The sequence below is a fragment of the Zootermopsis nevadensis genome, unplaced genomic scaffold (assembly GCF_977971745.1).
Source record: "Zootermopsis nevadensis isolate Lab colony 2312 unplaced genomic scaffold, Znev_1.0 Znev_ptg000046l, whole genome shotgun sequence".
In the NCBI taxonomy this organism is placed as follows: domain Eukaryota; kingdom Metazoa; phylum Arthropoda; class Insecta; order Blattodea; family Termopsidae; genus Zootermopsis; species Zootermopsis nevadensis.
The window spans coordinates 945,485-964,064 of NW_028259178.1; the positions used below are offsets into that span (position 1 = coordinate 945,485).

Below are 18,580 nucleotides of genomic sequence, written 5' to 3' on the forward strand. Positions count from 1 at the left end.
GTTTGTTGCATTACCTGGGCGTGAAATTTTGGTGTCTGATCCTGAAGAAAACCACGGATTTATAAAGAGTTCTCGGTAATTAATATCTAGGCTTATAATTAATATTAATTAGCGAACAACTATATGATATTATAGGCGGGCTAAATGTTATATAAATTCGCAATCTAAATTGTTTAACTACATGCTAGAGTCATCAGATAATTACGATGATGTATGGGCGAGACTTATAGCACGCATAGAATGATAATATTAAAGTGAATCTTAAAATCATAAGGTGAGAGCGTGTTGCCGGATAGGCTAGGGTCTGATGTGAAGGGCGGAGAGTTTAATAAAAAGCTGTGAGACTCTCAGCTACTCAAGAAGGGCTTTAGTCACGAATTTAATTTTAATAAATTTGGACATCACACCGTTGGAATAAAATACCAGTTGTCTGGAAGTGTTGAGAGCCCCTTACACCATCGAAAGGCTAAAGCTTCGTGGTTTACCTCAGGCGCATTCAAGTAGCAACATCGTTTCCCTTTAAAAGAACAATTTTGGCGAGAAATGTGTCGTCAAAGGACATTGCACACATTTCATGACGGTCATCATTTCTTTGATGATCCGATGTTCTTCACAGTCATTACAGTGAGCCTGAAATTGACTTGCAAAATTTCAAAAGTGACCTGCGATGACAAACAAAATAATTTCCCTCACTTAATGTTTACTTATTTACGACGTAGCAAAACAGAATTGAACGCGAAGTATTTGAGGTGTACTATGGTTGATCGTCCTGATGATAGAGGCAGCAGTGACCTCTGAAACGTCGGTAAACTTCTACCACGTTTATTTCATTTATTTAGTGTTCTGTCTGACGACAGGTCCATAGAACAGGATCCTTCCATCCTTTTCTCGGACTGGGACCTGTTCATATACGTTCTTGGCACATGATACGGAAGTGGTTTGCCATTGCCTTCTTCTGTGTGTGAATGGAGTAATTGTTGGGATGCCACGGAGGAAAACTCCGTGTTGCCTAGACCACGGCCTTGCCCAACACAAGTTATAAATTCGAACCCGAGACCCCAGGATTACAAGGCCAGCGTTCTAACCGCTAGACCACCTCATCTTATTATTATTTAGTGTTCTGTCTGACGACAGGTCCATATGAACAGGATCCTTCCATCCTTTTCTCGGACTGGGACCTGTTCATATACGTTGTTGGCAGATGATCCAGAAGTGGTTTGCCATTGCCTTCTTCTGTGTGTGAATGGAGTAATTGTTGGGATGCCACGGAGGAAAACTCCGTGTTGCCTAGACCACGGCCTTGCCCAACACAAGTTATAAATTCGAACCCGGGACCCCAGGATTACAAGGCCAGCGTTCTAACCGCTAGACCACCGTGTCGTTATCTACCACGTTTATAACAACGGAAGTTAGGAATATAATTATTTCACACGTGTAATGCAGTGTTTTATTGATTTTCATAAAGTATTTTAGATTTTTACAAAATCAGGCTCCTGTTAGATATGATGGCTTCTTAAAATAGGAGAAAAAAAATGATTTGGGATGGATGGATGTCGCAATTTGGATTACCTTTCAGAATTCAGTTTACTCGTTGAAAGAACGGTTTCCATGGTGATTTGTTGGCAAACAATCGTGACCCTCGATTTCTCAACTGTGACATTCTCCTTTACATATGACTGAAGGCCTTTATCCTTACAATACAATTTCGATTAGGATTCACAGAATTGTTGAGAACCTAGTCGTCGCCTAGCTAGTCAACGAATCTCCTGCTGTTAGTGAAGTCGGATGGTTTATCACATCTACGCAAGAGCGCGCCACTGAATCCTATCCTGCGTCAGATTTAATGATGATTAACCTTTCAAGGTAGAGTGGTAATTATATGTACCACCTGATTTAACGTTCATTTATTGTATTTCGCCCATTCAGTGTATTTATAGACTTTGTATGATTCTATCAATAAACAGCGATTATTTCCTTAAACAGCGTTAACCAGTTAATCTTTGTAATGGTGAGGCGTTGTGTTTTCTTCGCGGTACGGACTGAATTCTTAAATATTATTTGAACGAGTCTCTGCTCCAAATGGTTAATGGTCCCGCCTTCTCAGTTTTTAGCCGAAATGTAAGAAATGTTCGCACATTTCGGTCGTGAACACAGTTTGTAACCAAAGGGCTAGGAAAAGTGTCTGTGCACATTTCGCCCGAGTCTTACTTCGCACTAAGTACGAATTAAAATGTCAATGGAGAGCGTCCACAGAATTTTCGCGCGGAATTTCATTTGTGTCAGTGAGTTTAAACTTAAATAAAAGTGAAAGTTTTTATAATGTAAATGGCTCAGTCCCTATCAGCAATTAGCAGTTAGTTCTGTTCCGAAATGATTTCAGAATTGACGGATATCCCTGAAGTTCTATACTGTTAACGTTGCTGATTGATTCAGTGTCACTTAAAAACTGGAAGCTGACGTTCACCTGAAAGTTGCTGCCCGATTTCACCATAGATCAACGGGGTAATGAACCCTGGGCCTGCTATTCACACAGCCAAGGACAACTTCAGTTTCTTTTAGCGATGTTTTGAAAGAGTAAGGAAGTTTTACTGTAACCGCGGATTCGTCGGATAAAATTCAAGAATGAGATTCTTTGTGCCTCAGGAAAGGATTGCTAAAGCGTCGAGACCATTATAAATATAGCCATGTTTATTCCTTTCAAAAAAAAATCCTCTTGTTTGGTGCTTTCATGGTTCAGAAATATTTTGGTTCATGAAAGGGAAAAGATTTTGTAATCTCGTCTTCCGTCTGATGCAGAACAAGTAGCATCAAGTCATCCGTGAGTTGAGCCCTGAAACCTTTGACTGAAGTGTTGTGTCGCCATATGTTCTCTTTGGAAACGTCTTACAAGTTGATACAGCCGTCTTCTTGCCCCCCCCCCCCCCGGGGGGGGGGGGCGCGTCCCACCGTAGAAAGAGTTCAAGATGGCACGGAAGGAATCTTACGTTTTTTGTACACAGATTTACGAAATAATATTGTATTGAAAGTTATGTTGTCCGTGCGAAATTTCCAGATCATCACAGGGCCCTAAAGATCCCTAAGACGTGCTAGGGCTGGCTGGAGGTCCCCGCGGTCGTCAACAGAAGATTCTGTCCTCAAGGTTAACGTTGATATTTGTTTTGTTGGGTTATTTAACGACAGTTTATCGAAAATTATGTTGAGGCGGATGACAAGCCGATTGTAAACCTTAAATTTAAATTGCAAATCCTCAAAGATTCCACTTGGAAAACCTTGTCGTAGAATTTAATATAATATTAAAATGGATCTGGATGCACTGGATTCATTTGGATACTGTCCAGTGGCTGGCTTTTGTGAACGTGGCAACGAACATCTAGGTTCGATATGTGGTGGAGAATTTACAGACCAATTCAAAGTATCAGTTTCCTTGACTGTGGTCAATGCAGTTGGTTACAAAAGTGATTAATATATCGGCAATAACCTACTGAGAGGGTCAGCCTTGATGTAATCTCCGTGAAGGAAGACTTCTGAGGATGGGTAGAGTCCTTATCACTGGCGAGGATGATCAAATATGGCGGTGGCGCGTTTTATAGGCGAAAGAGATGAATGCGGGTGATTTTGGAACTATAACTTGGCTGCAGCCGCGCGATCGCTAAGGAACTCTTGTCTGGACGAGAACAGAGAAACATCTGTCCGCTCGCTTCCTTCTTCCTGTTTTGAGGAAAGAGTTGGCGTGGGGGGTGAGGGGGGAAGGGGGGGGTGCTGAGAGAGAGATTTATGGCTCCACATGTTCGGTCCACAGCCCCAAATGCTGGCCAGCACCCGGCACCCATCACCGACGAAGTTCCACATTGCACTTGAAGCTTTGTTCGCACTAAGGGACCTGCGTTTGGAGCTTAAAGACGTGAATTAAAGAGAGTTTATCTGTTAATTGGTATTGTCGCGGTGATTAAGTCGAGAAAATGAGATGGGCTGGGCATGTAGCGCGCATGGATGGGACAAGAGGTGTGCACCGGGTATTGGTTGGGAAGCCTGAGGGGAAGAGACCTCTGGGGAGACCTAGACGTAGATGGGAGGATAATCACAGGCGGGATCTATGGGAGATAGGAGTTGAAGGAGACTGGATTTTGTTGGCCCAGGACAGGGTCCGGTGGAGGGCTTTGGTTAATTCGGTGATGAACCTTCGGGTTCCGTAAGCCATCTGGTTGGTTGGGTCCACTATTTGGGAAGCCTGAGGGGAAGAGACCTCTGGGGAGACCTAGACGTAGATGGGAGGATAATCTCAGGCGGGAGGAAGCCTGAGGGGAAGAGACCTCTGGGGAGACCTAGACGTAGATGGGAGGATAATCTCAGGCGGGAGGAAGCCTGAGGGGAAGAGACCTCTGGGGAGACCTAGACGTAGATGGGAGGATAATCTCAGGCGGGATCTATGGGAGATAGGAGTTGAAGGAGACTGGATTTTGTTGGCCCAGGACAGGGTCCGGTGGAAGGCTTTGGTTAATTCGGTGATGAACCTTCGGGTTTGGTAAGCCATCTAGTTAGTTAGTTAGTTAGTTATCTGTTAATTGGCCCTGTTCGAAGAACTTTGCCTCACGCCTAGTTACGCTTTGGAGTGTCAGACGAAAATTTTGTGGGCATTTATCATGTCTGTCATTGTTGCTGAAGAGAGCAATTTTTACAACTGTACAGACGTGAAATGAAATGGAAATAAATGGATCAGGGATTTAGAGAAACGTGGAACATTAAGAGCGTAGCAGAGCCGTAAGAATGAGGACAAGTGAAGGACGAAACGCGTCTTCGTACTCTGCAGATTTCGCTCCGACCTTTCTCTAGCTGAGTTTTTAGGTCATGTTTCGTGTATCGCACGGGCTGGATGTTGGTCCAAGTTTTAAGATGTAAGGATGCGAAGGTCTGTGTCTCTCTTTTGAAGAAATGCGGATCGTGTTCAGACTCACGAGGTCCACCAGGACCGATGCCTTAACCACTCGTCGGTCATAAAAGTACTAAACGTCACTCAGGACAGTGAGACAGCAGGAAGTCACATAACAGAAGAAAGGAGGGCTGGGACATTACGCTTCCAACTGCCCTCTCGCACGTCACAGGACTGACCAAAACACAAAATGGCGTCACATGCATGCATTAATACCGTGCCTTCATCATGACGTCATACAAAAGTTTTAATCTCCTCCTGACTTTTTAAAAAATCAATATTCTTTCAAATAATGACGACAAAACAGCACAACAGTTGATACAGCATCTGAAAAACCTTACAAACACCAACGTGGACTCGTTTAATGACATTTAATTCGTTTGTTTCCAACACGCATGCGCAATGCCAACACGTCGCGTCTCTCTTCTTCTTTTGTTTCTTACTCGTCAGATTTGAGGTTCTCACAGCTGCCGGTAGTCGGCGTTGTTATTCTGGCTTATGACGCCAAAGTTTCATTCGCTTTTCCACAGTCCGCTGACAACATTGTTGCAACAGAGTGCTCAAATAATATCAATTTCCATTGTTGCACAAGAACTTGATACAACAAAGACGATATTTTTCTCATTGTTGTAATAAGAACATCGCGTCATGCGCGTTGCCTAGTTCCTTCATCGCTCACGGTGGAGCGTGAGGCGCCATTCAGGTCAGATTTGTGAGAAACTGAACTTTCATTACATTTATCTGGCACGTGATACGAACCGATGGAGAGATTTTGTGAACTTTAGGGCTTGGGCGACAACTACAAGAGGATGTTGGTCCGCCACGAGGCGAGCGTTGTTAACCCCTGGTTTTCAAAGGCAAATATATGGGACCGAGTCGCGTCATGTCCTTTCTTAAGATGCCTTTGAACACGGAACAGCAGCAGCGGGTTATCGGGACACAATGACCCATAATTCACCACGCGCGTTCTTTTAGTTTCAGTCGTCTGACACTGTCGCTAGTGTCGCAGAGACGCTGAGAGGGAAATGTTCGTGGCCAAGACTGCAACACTGATCCTCGCAGCATCCACACTTTTTGGTTATTCATTCGGACTCAAAGTTTGAATTGTTTTTAATTTTGCTAACTAACTAACTAACTAACTCAGTGGTAGTAGAACGCGCTGGTTCAACACCGACGACACAAAAGCCCGCCACCGGCCACGATCCTGAGCCAACTCCATCCATTTACCATCCTTACATCCCACCTCCCTAAGGTCCATCTTGATGTTTACCCTCCCATCTCTTTCTTGGTCTGCCCAATGGTATTTTCCAAAGAATTCCCCACCAGAACTCTGTAGACACCCCGTGCCTTCCACCCCACGCGTGCTACATTTTCAGTCCATCGGAACCTGATATATTTCGATATCCTCACTGTGACCCGTGGAATTCACACAGGTCCTCGTTATGAGATATTCTAAATTCTCCACTTTATTCCATCCCTCCTAGGTCGAAATATCGTCCTGAGCAACTTTATTTTCAAAACACTTGTAATCCACATTCTTTCTTCAAGGTAAGAGACCATGTTTCACAACCATACAAGACAGCAGGCAAAATTATTGTTTTATAAATCGTGATCTTCAGTGTTTTGGATAGCAGACGAGATATCAGTTTTTGAATTAAATTAATTATCCGGTTTTGTCCGTCTAATCACAATTATATTTAAAATTTAAAATTTACAAATAAGATAATTAAATTATCATTTTATGTTCCACATCGAATAATCGATTTACATTTGGAACATTTTTACAACATGATTCGGTTTCATCGAACCATCTTCAGGTGTAAAATTATATCAATAAACTGTAATAATTGTAAAAAATGTTCCAAATGTAAATCGATTATTCGATGTGGAACATAAAATGATAATTTAATTGTCTTATTTGTAAATTTTAAATTTTAAATATAATTGTGATTAGACGGACAAAACCGAATAATTAATTTAATATTCGATTCACAATATGACGCAATTATACTGTCTTATGAATAAGTTTTTGAATTGAGTAAAAACAAGCGTTTCATTAATTTTCGAGAAAAATACGAATCAAGAAATATTTTTTAACGGTGATATTCGCTGAGAGTTGGGAGGTCCCCGCCTAAAATCTCATCCCACAGACCGACCATGACGAAATGAGGATTCTCGTGGTTTTCCTTAGTCCGTCACACAAGTGCCTCATCCCACGTCCAGTAAAATTCATCCATCGCCTTATCAGAGCAACTGAGAGCAACAGTATCGTTTATAAAGTTTTCCCGACGTTTCGGAGGTACGCTTTCTTCTTTGTAAACGCAGACCGTACGACGGTGGTCAGTGTGACCACCCGCTCGCTCGCGGGGGTCAACCGTTCAGATGACTTCGCATTTTTTTTGGTTTTCGCAGTTGGCACGATGACGAGGTCTGTTCTTTTCAGTTTCAACCCCTGGAAACGTCGTCTGTCATTTCTTTTGAAAACACGACCAGAAAGTGAAAGTCATCATTTCACACCTCACGGAAAATTATATTCTGGGACCGAACTCGTTCCATTTTGCGCCCTGAACTGTCAATGTACGCGGGAAATTGTGGAAATCACAAAATTCACGTATTTAAAGTCAGTTCAAGTCAATATTTTGGACATTAACTGGTGAGATACGTAACTGTGGTAACTCAGGGGCCTATCAGATGCGAAATTCTGACGTGCAGGATTCTGAAACCTGCATTACCGTAAACTAATTCTGTCTTAGAAGAGGTTTTCAACCCGCGATCCGCGTATATTTTTTTTTTTGGCGAACATACAGAGGGATGCTTGTGATAATCTTAGCTAAAAAAAATTGTACCTGAGGAAAACCATTTTTAAACATGGTTTTGTTGAATAAAACCACTGAGCATTGCGTCAACCAAAAACATTGGACTACGTTTAATAAATTTCCAGGGCGTGTGAATAAATTGTCATCGATTAATTATAACACTGGGGACCGCGAGTCGTTAAACGGAGAACCTTCAGGAGCCGCGTGTTAAAGCGTGGGATTGGCTCGCCGTGTAGCACGCATCCCGTGTCTCGTCGCTAGGGCTCGGGGCCACGTTTCGTCTTTGCCTGCGCTGAGTTTCGAAACCTCGGTCTTCTCAGTTACGATGCCGTGTAGTCTACTCATTGATTACCGACGTTTCGGGACAATGTGCTGCCTTCATCGAGGGAAGATGCCACACGTGCGAAGCGCTTATTGGTAGATCTACATCAATAACATAGATCCCTACGGATATCTCAGTGCGATGCTTGTCAGCCTGTACGAGTAGGATTTCTGTGCAATATTTTGTGATGTTCTCATGAATAAAGCCATACCTCGGTTTACGAACGCAGGTCGTTCGAGGCAAATTTTTGGTTACGTGAAGATTTGTAAATTAAAAATGAAATTGCCGTTAATTTCAACGTAAAAAAATTCCGAATCCCACAGAAATCACCCAATTATTTCTCTCCATGTGTGTTTGAATACTGTACAGTCATACACATAAGAACAATATTACTTTGTTGTGATAGTTATTACCCCTTTAACCCCGTAAAGCATTGATGAAATGTTACATCAAACGTTTGCATTGTACGCCCTTTACTGTAGTCACAGCACGAACAACAAAAATTGTATTCCTCCGCGTTCTTCAGTTACGAAGCAGGTTAGTTTAGGTTAGTTTAGGTTACGTTAGGTTAAGTTAGGTTAGGTTTGGTTAGGCTAGGTTAGGTTAGGTTTGGTTAGGTTAGGTTAGGTTTGGTTAGTTTAGGTTAGTTTAGGTTAGGTTAGGTTAGGTTAGGTGAGGTGAGGTTACGTTAGGTTAGGTTAGGCTGGATTGGATTAGGTTAGGTTCTTCGTTGTAAAAACATTATGTTAGCAAAAGGGAAAAATATGCATAAATTTACATTGTTAGTCGCAGCGAAACTTCCTAAATCGGAAGTCAGTAATAAATCTAGCGTTAGCTGCATTTTCGGTCATCAAATTAACATCATCAGCAGAAACCTCTAGCTGACGTTTACCATCCATTCCCATTCTGTCCTGATATGATTACAAGTTTCTGCTTTGCTACTCTTAAGCACTTGAACAACAAATAAAACACATGTACCCAAAGAAGGAAGTGAGGTTTGGGAGGTCACAGTGCAAAACTGATTTACGTAACACAGTAATGGCTTCTAGATCCAGCTCATTTATTTTTCATAGCTGAAGAAGTGATTTGGATACAAGAATGCTTAGTCCTTAAAAATCTTTTTTATCTTTTCGTCACACCTCCATATGCCTTCGTCCCTACGCTAATGAATTTATTTAACAGGGTGTTAGTTAGCTGTTCTGTTAATCGGCAAGCCTACGACGTATTTCTGTGACTCGCGATCCGCCCGCCAGGTGCCCTGCACAGCATAGCACCCCCCCCGCCCCCCGGCGCCGTCAAAAGGGCTCGAAGTCATGACTAATGACTCCCCCTTCTCAGAATCAAAGCCGTCATATATCATGTTCTTGGTGCCTTGCCCCGCGTCGCAAGTGACATCTGTTAAGAAACAATTCAATGAAGCTCTCCGTAATGGGATTTTACGTCACGTACAAAGATGTGTTGTTTCAGTAGACACTTGAGTACCGGGTGATTAAAAAATTGCGACCCACTGAGACAAACGAAGACTTAACTCTTTTAAAAGCCAGTGAGCATAATCCGGGGGCCATGACAGTGATGGGAGAGTGTGAGTGAGTGGTCTGCATTCCTCTGTAACACAATCTTACTTTCTCACAGCGTCAAAACCAAGAAGATGGAGCCTTGCTACCGATGTTTCAGGGAGGCTCCCTGGTGACTTACGAAACCAGCACCTGTGAAACGTCCGCAAACTTCCACAAGACAACCCTGTTTACGATGAGAATAATATAAAACACATAAATAAAAATGCAGAGTTATTTGGTGGTTAAAGAAGGTGGTACATATAATTACCACGCCTTAGGAATAAATTCGGTTTGTGAGTGGTTCCAGTGACACGCAGAAGGCGAAGTTGTGGAGGTTTTCTGAGATAAGTTTCGCGGCGACGCTCAAGGTAGACGTCCTTTAAATGGGCAACCGATGCAGACAGAGAACTCTTTACCTTTTGTAACTAAAACTTGTCTCGTTTTGTTTTCAGGCATTTCGCCGATTGACCCCAAAAGCGCCACTCGAAAGGTAAGCAAATATCATTTGTCGTGTTTCAGAAAACTCCTCTGTTCTTATCCAGGTGCAAGTGATCTAGAGAAGCTGACAGTCGACCAGATAGTCTGGAAATTTCCCGCTTTTTATAGAATGAAAAAAGTTGGCTACTGCGTCCGCATATAACGAGAGCTTTGGAAAAAGTCCACATCCTACTTTTTTAAGATTCGTTTTAATATTATCTTCCCATTTGTGCCTAATTCTCAGGCGTGTTTCTTCAGATTTCCCGACAAAAATTTACGAATTTCTGTTGCCTTCCAACGCGTGCTATGTGTCCGCCCATCATATTTCTTTGCTTTGTTGAGGGCTACAAAATACGAAGCTTCCCATAATGCAGTTCATCTGACTTCCGTTCGCCCCCAGCACGTCATTCTGTGACAGACCAAGTTTTACACCCACATATTTTAATCTGCACCCTTTTGATGGCCGGACAAGAAGGCAATTCTGAACTGCGAGCTTTGCCACCGGATTCAGCTGGCTCTTTTAATTTCCTCGCGAATGTGCCTTGCGACTTGGTATAATCGTGGTCTGACGACAGGTCCATATGAACAGGATCCTTCCATCCTTTTCTCGGACTGGGACCTGTTCATATACGTTCTTGGCAGATGATCCAGAAGTGGTTTGCCATTGCCTTCTTCTGTGTGTGAATGGAGTAATTGTTGGGAAGCCCCCGGAGGAAAACTCCGTGTTGCCTAGACCACGGCCTTGCCCAACACAAGTTATAAATTCGGGCACCGCCGGGAATCGAAACCTCAAGGAACGTTTAAGTTTTTTTTAAAAAAAAAATCAGAAATAAGTATCCGAAGTTTTGGCATTCGTTCTCGTATTATAAGCGAACACGCACATATAAACGCATGCCCATAATTTCTACCTAACAGAAAACATCCTAAATCCGTCCTCAGTATTTTTCCTAGGCTAGATTAGAATACGTAACTTAAACTGATTTAACTTAACTCCTGACATCGACAGGAGTTTCCAGTTCTGCCTGGGACAAAGGATCTCTGCTCCTTTCTACATCACATCTAAGTCTTGACAAAATCATTTAACATCATCGCGTAGACCAGACGCTGATAAGTTGCAGTATTCGCCAATCCCTCGTGGTTTTACTCTTCTTAATGTCATAGTTCAGGGCCTTTCATGTTTCATTTAAGGACATTTTAATTTTCGTTAACAAATTTCATTGGCTTGGCTGTGACGCAGTTACGATACGTCTATAATAACAGATCAACGTCTCAGCTCTTTTGAAACCCACCGACCCGTGGCTTTTAGGGCCCAGGTTGAGTGACTTCTGAAAAGATTATTTTTTCAAAGTAATGAATAAATGGGTGAGGTTAGGTTTGGCCTAGAACCGCGTTCACATTTTAATGAAGATCCGCGCGGTAGTTCCATCCTCGGCCCACACACACCTTTTGTTGGGTTACGAACACAAACAAACAAGAGTTCTTTGTTAAGTCGGTTCATTCCGACTCCACCCCCTAAGGAGTTACTTTACGATCCAATAGGAATTAAAAGACGTTGCGTTGTTATTGAGAGGGAGTCGAGGTATATTCTTACTTCTATGAGTTGGCAAGCCTGCTTGTTTACAGGAGTTGCGTAACGTTTCGGTTCATTCTTATGTCTGCCCGGTTTCCGCGTCTTTTGGCAAAAATAAGCTTTTTGTTAGCAGAAAGGAAACAGAGGTTTGTCCTCGCCCCCACGTGACTGACATCTGCAGAGCCGCTTTGCGTCTAGCGAGCGCAGTTCCGTCTTCCATCTTCATTATTCGTCCTGAGTGCAGAAAGACCGACGCGTCACAATATTCAACTAAAATTTGTTTCGGATTGAAAAATAAAAACTTTTCAAGGTACACGATATAAAAAATTATTTCTAAGTCCTTAAACCTTGTTACTTTGTGATATTTCAAGTTCTAAGCGAATGTGAAGTTGAGAGCCTTCTCGAATATCGTGTAGCGGTTCATTGACGACGTTTCAGAGGTGTGACCATCAATATCCATTAGACTGTCACCTTTGTAGTATTAATATTTTACATAGAAGCCACATTCTTTAGAGTTTATAGGTTTAATTTTTTAATAAAATGACAATTATTATTGAATAAAAATTGTCCTTGGATATTATCCATCGTCTAGTAAATATAAAACGTAAAACGACGTTTCGGACCCAGGAACCTGAAGACGGAGATAGAGTCCCAAAGGACAATTTTTATTCAATTGACTCTTCACCATCGTCAAAGTTTTAGACAATTATTATATTTAACATCAGAATATTACTTCTTACCAGATTTTAAAAAGTAACTCAGGCCTTCAAGTGAAAATTATCTCCTTAATTCTCAGTTCATTTAACGACGTGCAGTGGAGATTCGCGGTTGACGAATTAACCGTGGTATATATTTTACATGAGAACCTTAAATTTCACCATTCGTCTTGTACTCCTTGACTATTAAATATCAAACCGTAATGAAAATCCCGGCTTCAAATCCCACCGGCTGTCCATAAGGAAACTCTTTAGTCTCCCCACACAATTTCTGGAATAATACCTTGAAACAGGCCACAGCCACTTCCTTCAAAATCCTTTTGTGACTTATTACTGATAACGCTACCACTCGACGCTTTAAAATCTGCGTAGTTGGAATGGCGTCGTTAAACACCTGCTTCAATGATCAGTAACACTTCTTATTGTGTATGTATTTTCGTATGATTCTCGCTGCGAAAGCAATTATTTCCTTAAACAGCGTTAACCAGTTGATCGTAGTAACCGTGAAGTGTGGTGTTTTCTTCGCGGTACGGACTGGATTCTTAAATATTATTTGAACGAGTCTCTGCTCCAAATGGTTAATTAATTAGAAGAATAAATTATATTATTTCCTTAAACAGCGTTAACCAGTTGATCTTTGTAATGGTGAGGCGTTGTGTTTACTTCGCGGTACGGACTGGATTCTTAAATGCTATTTAGACGAGCTTCGTTCTTAAGAGACGAGGGCTTCATGAGGTCTGCGCTGTTCGTAATTGGGCAGATAAGAAGTACACACAAAATTTTTGCTGGGAACTCTGATGGAAGAAGGCTATTTGGGAAGAAAAGGGCCAACATGGGAAGATAATATTAAAATCGGTTGCTTTACTGTGGACTGGATTCAACTGGGAAAGGACGGTGTTGGTTTCGTATGGACACTGAGGCTTTATAAACCGTGGGGACTTTGGCCATCTGAGCCACTAAGACTGCGTTGCGTGCAGTTGGAATGTTATCGGCTTTATTGTACTCTACTTGCTGAGGGCAAAGAATGGGAGTCCTGGGTCCGATTTAACTGCAGAAACCTGTTTACCAGTTGCTGGTCTCAGGGTGGAAGGGGGTCGCCCACTGCATAGTCATAGATGCCAATGAACTCGACTGCTCGCTCGCCCACCCTCTCCCGAATTCGTAACAGCTTTTACAAACGCTTCTAGAGCAAGGGTGGGTTGTTCAGTAACCCCCGCACCCGACAACCCGAGCATTTGAAATGTAAAAGAAAAATTGTCTCTCGGCCTTCGTGTTTCGTGACCCAAATCGCGTTTTGCCAAGTGCAATCCTTCGGTCCGAGTTTCTACAACTCCAATAAAACTTTATAGGGCCCCTTTTTTTCCATTTTGCGTCGAAGTTTACCCGTCGTTTCGGCCTCTCTTGAAGGTGACAGCGCGGAACATCGCCTGTCTGGTCATTGTTTCCTCTGTGACTCAAAAGAACTCGTCCGAGGTTACATTTTTGGGATTGAAATTATTTCAAAACGTTTATTGGAGTGGCGTTGTAATTTAAAAGAGGTTCAAAAAGTGAGACCTTTTAAAGAAGGGCCATAAATGTGTAGGAAACATACGACTTACGCAATTTAATCCTAAAGAACTTTCACTTTTGCGTTGGGGGAGAAGATTCTTGTAGTTGCAGTGACAGATCGAAGGACGCATTTCTTACGATTCATAAATTTCGCTTCAGCTCACGATAATTTGTTGATTGGAAGGGAAGATAAATCTTCCTGTCACTAAAAGCCTCTACAGTTCTTCATTGATTATTCAAAGGATTTCGAGGGTGCCAGAGGCGTTGAAACAGAGGCTCTGACCAAGTCTTCATCTGTTTTGACTGTCATTGTGCGATGATCTCTGTCACGAAAGTTTACTGGTCGTGCAGATGCGTTCGGGGTTTTGCCTCCGCCGATAATATCGAATGAAACATGTCTGTCAGGATAATAACAACGACCTGAAGAAGGTAGCTGAGAAAACTATCGAAACTCTACAGTAGACAATGCACAACTAACAACTAAATGTGATTAGCGCATCTATAAATTTGTCATTTACGTACTCAGAATCACAGGATATTGGTAAATGTAATTACACGAATATATTTCGAAATAAGACAAAGGAATTGGCAGGAACTTGGAAGTTTTCACAACCAATATTTTTTTTTATTAGAGTGGAGATGTAAGTCGAGATTAGAAGTGCAGATATGTAACATTTTAGTCGAGAAATCTGAAGATAAGGGACCAGTGGTAAAACCTAGGTATAGACGGGAGGATAATATTAAAATTGATCTGAATAAATAGTGTGGGAGGATGTGGAAGGCATTCGTCTGGCTCATAATGCAGTGGATTTTTTGACGAGATGAGCGACTGTTATTCTTTAACGAAGGACCGTATTCCATTAGCCCGCGAAGCTAGGCGCAGTGTTGCCAAATGCCGTCATTTGTCGATGGATTTACCTTGCCTTAGGGTGGTGGTTTATGCGAACTTCTGAGGTCCAAGAAACCTGACCACTATTCGTTTTAAACGAGGGACAAGGAACATTACACGTAATACAACAGTAAATCTGAACTAGCTGACGAATTTTCATGAAATTTAGTATGAGCGTCATGCCACTGGCGGCTTTTCTACGTACCTTAAACACTTTTTGACTGCGTAATGTCAATAATAAAGTGAACATAAAAGCTTCCGAAGTCGGAACTACACCAGAGATTAAATTCTGCGTGGAAAAATTTGTAATGCTACAGCATCAAGTGAGATTCAACAAAACATTCCTGGATCCAGGAACATCTAATTTCTCACATCGCAGATCAAAACCACTTGTGAACGCTGTTAATTTGTAGTACTACGTTCAGAATAGCGATTATTTCCTTAAACAGCGTTAACCAGTTGATCTTTGTAATGGTGAAGTCTTGTGTTTTCTTCGCGGTACGGACTGAATTCTTAAATATTATTTGAACGAGTCTCTGCTCCAAATGGTTAATTAATTATCAGAATAAATTATATTATTTCCTTAAACAAGGTTAACCAGTTGATCTTTGTAATGGTGAGGCGTTGTGTTTTCTTCGCGGTACGGACTGAATTCTTAAATATTATTTGAACGAGTCTCTGCTCCAAATGGTTAATTAATTATCAGAATAAATTATATTATTTCCTTAAACAAGGTTAACCAGTTGATCTTTGTAATGGTGAGGCGTTGTGTTTTCTTCGCGGTACGGACTGAATTCTTAAATATTATTTGAACGAGTCTCTGCTCCAAATGGTTAATTAATTATCAGAATAAATTATATTATTTCCTTAAACAGCGTTAACCACTTGATCTTTGTAATGGTGAGGCGTTGTGTTTTCTTCGCGGTACGAACTGAATTCTTAAATATTATTTGAACGAGTCTCTGCTCCAAATGGTTAATTAATTATCAGAATAAATTATATTATTTCCTTAAACAGCGTTAACCAGTTAATCTTTGTAATGGTGAGGCGTTGTGTTTTCTTCGCGGTACGGACTGAATTCTTAAATATTATTTGAACGAGTCTCTGCACCAAATGGTTAATTAATTATCAGAATAAATTATATTATTTCCTTAAACAGCGTTAACCAGTTAATCTTTGTAATGGTGAGGCGTTGTGTTTTCTTCGCGGTACGAACTGAATTCTTAAATATTATTTGAACGAGTCTCTGCTCCAAATGGTTAATTAATTATCAGAATAAATTATATTATTTCCTTAAACAGCGTTAACCTCTTGATCTTTGTAATGGTGAGGCGTTGTGTTTTCTTCGCGGTACGGACTGGATTCTTAAATATTATTCCGACGATTAAAGTGAAATGCAGTGATGCTTGGCATTTGTCCTTACTTCTAGCCGCATTCGGTTGATGGGGCGTGATTTCAGTAACACCGCGGCAGTGAGCGCGCGGAACAGGTGTTGGCGTTGCGTGAGAATTTGAGGTTAAAGGACCTTCAGGTCTTTCCTCCCACATCAGTTGACACATGATATCGATAAACATCCCAAAAGTTTGTATTGGATTAACAAAAGAATTATGAACTGTGTTAACGAGGTCAGTGACCTCTTGCGGGCCCCTTCGCTGCTGTTGTTCGCTTTCGTGGGAATGCCTGACCCCTTTGAAGTGTAACCAGATTTGAGATGTTGTTTATGTTTTGTCAGTGAGGAAGGAACACTTGTTGATCGGATGGGGTCATCAGACTGCCACTGACCGCCAAAAGGAAAAAGAGTCTTCAACAGTTACTATTTGTTTGTACGAGGAGACTACTAGGAAGTCGTACGAGACAGCAAAAGATTTTCGTAATACCGAAAATTAATTCAGAGTGAAACTGAGCTTTGTGAGTGTTTATTTACCACCCCAAGGACTCAGTTTTATAGACAATCAGCCATTTTCAGGCGCAGACCTTGAACTGACAACACAAAATCCGAATGTGTTACCATGTTTTGTTCCAAATTTCGAATTATTTTCTGCATGTTTCCAATAAAGTCATTTTCTAAATTTTGAACCTGAGTTACGTGTTTGAGTTGATGTAATAGTCACTGGAACGCAGAGCATTAGTTGGACATCTATCTCCGGGTATCCCCCGACACCCAAATACACATACTGTCCTTATGCGTTCTATACAACGAGAATTTCGAGGTTTTAAATCCGACTTGTTCGATTGTTCCGACTTTGACCACCAGATCGCAGCACCTCAGTGTCCACCTCGCGACTTTCCTCATCCACCATTTTGTTATCACCGCTCGTACGATATTAATATGTACGCTTTTGAGGTCGAGCAGAATGGCACACCGTACACACCAAATTTCATGCGAATCCGTCCAGTGGTTCTCGAGCAGAATCGACTGGACAGACGGGCGGACACACAAGACCAGACCCATAATGCATTGAGCTGGTGATAACTCCCCTCTTGCGGAAGTTGTGGGTCCTACGTGAAGTGTACTGGAAACACAGCTTTACAGTAACACTTAAAATTACGTAGTCATAAACCTACGTATTTCGCAGGTTCGTAACTGAAACATACGAAATTTTTCTCTACCCTAGAGAGGCAAGGAGAAATATCTTTAGCTCGCGAACTGAACTCGCCAGTTTAGGGGAGATAAATTTTACTGAGGATTCCACTACTAGTCACGTTTGCTCGCGGTAACTAGTGTACAATGCCCGTCAGTACCAAATTTCATGAAAATTCATTTCGCGTTCTCAAAGCTACTACATGTGGACAGACAGACAGACGGTCACAGTGAAGAGGCGAGCTTTGGCAGTCCGTAGTTGCCTAGAAACGAGTGACCTTTCTCATAGTAATCATTCCGTTGGAAGCAGTGATATTCCTGTAACGACATTGACACAGGTAGACGGCCCGAGGTGGGGGATTGGCCGTAAAGTGTTTTGCAGAACTTTTAGCTCTTAAAGACAGCCAGGAATGTTAGCAGTGATGAATAACAGCGCAAACATCTCTTCATGATGTAAACATGACCCCCCACAAAGAACAACAAACATCACATCAGGCTTATTTGCATAACAATTAAACCAACAGGGGAATAAGTCACAATGTCACACAAAAATAGGATATCGTACGTCAAGGACAGCGTGAGGGTACATATATAAGCGGAACAAGTGCATTTTAATAATATACTTTTAATTATAAATTTAAAATAAATAATTAAAAGCTTCAAATGTTACTAGGTACAATCCGATGTGTATCCTTCCTTCACTGTACATGCTTTCGTCTTGGTAAGGTCATCTGCAGGGTGTATTCTGAATAGCATAAAACTATTGATTAAAATTGCAGGCTCAGAATCGATTTGATTAAACCAAAGGACTGGTAGAAGTTGATTATATGTAATCACTTTGATATTAGTTTCATACGTAAAACAATTTTAGTATAACGTAATTACGTAATGATTACCGAGATTCTTATGAAACGATAACGTCACAAACATTAGGTGAGATTATAATAAGATTATGTATACAATTTTATCTACAAGAATCAGCGTACGTAAAGTTTGTTAACCTGAAGATTACACACGCGCGTCGAAACATGTAGCCACATAATACAGTGGAGTCCCACCATCCGAAGAACGGTAGGTTAATCGAAAATGTCGTTTAATATGGAAGGAAATATCAACTCAGTTTGCGATATTCTTAAATTACGAAGAAAATAAAATGAAGAAACCTCACAAACAAAAAT

The 18,580-nt window shown here is 41.4% G+C and overlaps 1 protein-coding gene across 1 annotated transcript in view; it reads left to right on the forward strand.

The window, feature by feature from the left end:
- LOC110840336 (uncharacterized) overlaps positions 1-18,580 on the forward strand; it is a 139,662-nt gene that overhangs the window by 62,991 nt on the left and 58,091 nt on the right. The window contains exon 2 of the mRNA XM_087360753.1: positions 10,074-10,111. The gene's annotated coding sequence lies outside the window, so the exon portion shown is untranslated. The remainder of the gene's footprint in view (positions 1-10,073; positions 10,112-18,580) is intronic.